This window comes from Hyperolius riggenbachi, chromosome 7 (assembly GCF_040937935.1).
Source record: "Hyperolius riggenbachi isolate aHypRig1 chromosome 7, aHypRig1.pri, whole genome shotgun sequence".
NCBI lineage: Eukaryota > Metazoa > Chordata > Amphibia > Anura > Hyperoliidae > Hyperolius > Hyperolius riggenbachi.
Genome location: NC_090652.1, coordinates 311,146,036 through 311,151,130, shown reverse-complemented (window position 1 = coordinate 311,151,130; position 5,095 = coordinate 311,146,036). Strand labels below are relative to the sequence as shown.

General features: G+C 38.4%; 1 long non-coding RNA gene across 1 annotated transcript; it reads left to right on the top strand.

The window, feature by feature from the left end:
• Positions 1 to 2,740: 2,740 nt before the first annotated feature.
• On the top strand, positions 2,741 to 3,891 carry LOC137525912 (uncharacterized). The gene is made up of 2 exons (XR_011023061.1): positions 2,741 to 2,957; positions 3,811 to 3,891. It is a non-coding gene; the product is annotated as an uncharacterized lncRNA (long non-coding RNA).
• Positions 3,892 to 5,095: the final 1,204 nt, after the last annotated feature.

The window sequence follows — 5,095 nt, the reverse complement described above, 5'->3', positions numbered from 1 at the left end:
CCCCCAGTCTTGCTTGCAAAGCCAAATACCACCAAACATTTCTAATGTAAAACACACTAATTATGTGAATCATAATCAATACCTTGTTCCTTAAGGTGTTCTATCCAGGGGATCCAAATACTCTCGAATTTAAGAGGACAATTTCTCTGAATGTACGTTAGTCTATAAAATGGTAAAGCAGCATTTATCATTGTTATCCATTCTGCTATTGTTGGAGGACCCTGTCGGATACAGTGAGTTATAATAGTTTTTCTGGCATAATAGCATAGGAGATCCCAAAGTATCAGCAATCTTCTATTAGGAGCTATGTCACCTGCAACCCCCAATAGATGTGTTTTAGGATTAAGGCTAATTGGTCTTTCGAAGATTTTTTGGAGGAAAGTATTAATTTGATTCCAGTAGGTCTGTATATGAGGGCACGACCAGACCATGTGGATGAAGTTTGCATAACCTTGGTCACATCTAGGGCACCTGTCAGATCTTCCTGGATACATTCGCGCAAAGCGGATAGGAGTAAAGTATATTCTATAAACAAATTTCAATTGAATGAGCCTGTCTTTTGTGGATATAAGATAGGACCCGGTATCTTCCAACATATCCCTCCACTCCGACTCTTCCAAATCAGTCGTGGTTGGGGTGTCTTGGCACCCTATGGGAAAAAAAAGATACAGGAGACAAAAAAGGGAGCCCGATAGTGCAGTATGTCAATAGTAGGTGTGTGGAGAAAGCAATTGATTGAAAGGTCTACTCACAAAGGAGGGTTGCAAGGGGCAACCGACCACAGGAAGCAGGTGGAGACCATTAACCCGACTCCACTCGGGGTGGTCCTGGACGGACCTGGTTGCGGTCGCTCTCTTAGATGAAAAAGGATGCACAAAACATTAACCGTGGTAAAACAACGGGTGTTCTGTCACCACCCCTCGGACAAACATATACGGGAGTATAACTATGCACAATAAGGGAAAGAGGCGCCCTGATTTGAATAAAAGCTTTTAAAACCAGTTTAAAAACGAAAAAGAAAAATGAGGTATCTTACCTCAATGACGAAATCTCTGTAAACTTACAAAAGATTTTCATTTGAGCACAGGCAACGCGTTTCGCGGGTCTGAGCCCGCTTCCTCAGGCCAATACAGTGCCTAGAACAGCAGAAAGAGTTCCTCAATGTACATACATATACATATTTCATAAAAAATTATAAAAATAATAACGGTCAGAGTACATATATAAATGAATAAATAGCATAACATGAATTTAATTTGGCAGATTTATCCATGCCCTGATAGTTGATTCCATGCTGTGCATATGCAAACGCATATTTATGCACACGCACACACACATCAAAGAGAACACACTACTGTATCTCATATCTAAGGGCAAACTTGATGGTTTAGTCTAAGCTCCATTTGCCGTAATGCACAATACCATTATTATTATGCACCTTCTAGATGAATGATAAATATATAATATATATAGATATATATATATGGAAAAAATAAATTATATACAGACCAAGGAAAAAAAAAAAAAAAAAAGGGGGGGGGGTTCCATTGATGATAATGTAATAATAATAAATAATAATAATAATGCATCATCAATTAAAAAGAACTAGGAACATAGTGGATAGTATTCTAAAATTAGCCATGCGCCCATAGGAATGATATAATATAAAACACAGAGATCTAGTAATGTATAAAAAATATAAACATATATATACACATATATATACATATATACATATATATACACATACATACACACACAACAACATAGGAAATACTAAAAACTTGGCCAGTTCTAAACAAAGACAAAATCCAGGCAGCGCTGCAAGCATTTCACAGTGTTGCTCTGCATAAGTAAAAGGAACTGGTCACTGACTTTTAAAAGCATTGCAATACATTGTGCACAGCATAATACATGTTCAGTCAGCAGGGGGAGTAAAAAGGCAGGATACAATGGAGACCAGAAAACAACGTTGTAATACTCACCAAATGACAGAAATCATGTAGCATAGGGAGCCTCTACAGGACATTCCCTGTCTCTGCATTATATAACCTTACTTGATTTGTTTAAGCAGCTGCAGGTCTGCACACTCTCAGCAGATTAGGGAAGGGGAGGGTGCGTGATGATGTAATCACAGGAAGTAGTGGTGGGGCCATATTGGAAAGGGGCATAGCATAGGAAGGCAATGTATTTTGCCAGTCCTACGCTGGATTCATAGAAAAGATAGGACCAGGAGTTGATGTATTAAATTATTTGGCCACTAGATGGCGATGGGACTTTCTCATTAGCATCTCATTGCTAGTGGACTGGATTTCTGTTCTCATAGTGATAGATTTTGACAGTTAGTTGGTGAAAGACAAAATATATATTAAAATACATTGGCGCAATAGTGGATTATTTAGATAAATATCTAATAGTTAGTGGTAAAAATAGTGATTAGATGAATTAAATTATATAGGAATCTTTGCATATATAATAAGATTCCTATATAATTTAATTCATCTAATCACTATTTTTACCACTAACTATTAGATATTTATCTAAATAATCCACTATTGCGCCAATGTATTTTAATATATATTTTGTCTTTCACCAACTAACTGTCAAAATCTATCACTATGAGAACAGAAATCCAGTCCACTAGCAATGAGATGCTAATGAGAAAGTCCCATCGCCATCTAGTGGCCAAATAATTTAATACATCAACTCCTGGTCCTATCTTTTCTATGAATCCAGCGTAGGACTGGCAAAATACATTGCCTTCCTATGCTATGCCCCTTTCCAATATGGCCCCACCACTACTTCCTGTGATTACATCATCACGCACCCTCCCCTTCCCTAATCTGCTGAGAGTGTGCAGACCTGCAGCTGCTTAAACAAATCAAGTAAGGTTATATAATGCAGAGACAGGGAATGTCCTGTAGAGGCTCCCTATGCTACATGATTTCTGTCATTTGGTGAGTATTACAACGTTGTTTTCTGGTCTCCATTGTATCCTGCCTTTTTACTCCCCCTGCTGACTGAACATGTATTATGCTGTGCACAATGTATTGCAATGCTTTTAAAGGTCAGTGACCAGTTCCTTTTACTTATGCAGAGCAACACTGTGAAATGCTTGCAGCGCTGCCTGGATTTTGTCTTTGTTTAGAACTGGCCAAGTTTTTAGTATTTCCTATGTTGTTGTGTGTGTATGTATGTGTATATATATGTATATATGTATATATATGTGTATATATATGTTTATATTTTTTATACATTACTAGATCTCTGTGTTTTATATTATATCATTCCTATGGGCGCATGGCTAATTTTAGAATACTATCCACTATGTTCCTAGTTCTTTTTAATTGATGATGCATTATTATTATTATTTATTATTATTACATTATCATCAATGGAACCCCCCCCCCTTTTTTTTTTTTTTTTTTTTTTCCTTGGTCTGTATATAATTTATTTTTTCCATATATATATATCTATATATATTATATATTTATCATTCATCTAGAAGGTGCATAATAATAATGGTATTGTGCATTACGGCAAATGGAGCTTAGACTAAACCATCAAGTTTGCCCTTAGATATGAGATACAGTAGTGTGTTCTCTTTGATGTGTGTGTGCGTGCGCATAAATATGCGTTTGCATATGCACAGCATGGAATCAACTATTAGGGCATGGATAAATCTGCCAAATTAAATTCATGTTATGCTATTTATTCATTTATATATGTACTCTGACCGTTATTATTTTTATAATTTTTTATGAAATATGTATATGTATGTACACTGAGGAACTCTTTCTGCTGTTCTAGGCACTGTATTGGCCTGAGGAAGCGGGCTCAGACCCGCGAAACGCGTTGCCTGTGCTCAAATAAAAATCTTTTGTAAGTTTACAGAGATTTCGTCATTGAGGTAAGATACCTCATTTTTCTTTTTCGTTTTTAAACTGGTTTTAAAAGCTTTTATTCAAATCAGGGCGCCTCTTTCCCTTATTGTGCATCTTCCAAATCAGGTACATCATTTTGCCACTCTTGAAGTGCTTTAGTTACTCTGGGAGTAGAAGTGTCAATTATGGTGGAGTATATTACCGAGAGGGGAGACTCCAAATGTTTTTGCAGTAGGAGAGCTTCCAATGGGTCTGATTTTAGTACAATACTTCTAGGAAACTGTGCACTGGCTGCATGTCTTACCTGAATATATCTAAAAAACATCTTATTAGTTAGGGAAAATTCTTGTTTTAGAATATAAAAAGAGGACAGTTGCCCTTCTGTGAGGATATGTTTGAGCCATTTGATTCCAAATTTGGACCATTGAATAGTTATATAGCTTTATTTAATATAGGTTTATTTATAAGATTGCATCATACTGTTACACATGCCAGTTTAGAATCCACACTCTGTTTTTATGCTGAAGCCGCAAAGAATCAGCAGCACCACGCAGATGTAATTTGTAGCTCTTTAACCACTTGAGGACCATAAGCTTACACCCCCCTAGTGACCAGGCTATTTTTTACAATGTAGGCCACTGCAGCTTTAAGGCCTCGCTGCAGGGCCATACAACCTAGCACACAAGTGATCTCCCCCCCCCCCTTTTTGTTGGTGGGCTCGATCGCTGTACATTGTAAATAGACTGTGGTTTTACAGTATAACAGTCTCCTAGCGGCGATTGCCGATGGGAGACTGTTGAAGAAGAAGAGCTCGGTCATGCAAGTGGAAATGTGTGCGCATCAGTGTACGTGTTCTCCTGCAAAACTCCACCTCTGGACTTCACGCCAACGCTTGGCAATGAGCGGTCCTGGGGCTGCCGCCTCGTCCTCGCCGGTTGGCATGGAACGGTTGCCAAGCGGTTAATGCATAAAAGAGAGAGGTGGCCCACAGTCACAGACGCTGTTTCGGAAGTATGCTCCTTCTTCAAGCTGTATAGGCTCTCTAGAGAGAGAAAGGAGCGCACTCCCGAAACAGCTCCTGTCGCTCTGGGCCACCTCTCGTTATGCATTAAAGAACTATAAATTACATCTGCATGGTGCTTCTTATTCTTTGCTGCAACTCTGTGGGTCCTTGAGGAGGGCTACTGGACCATATCACATGCCTGTCCTCA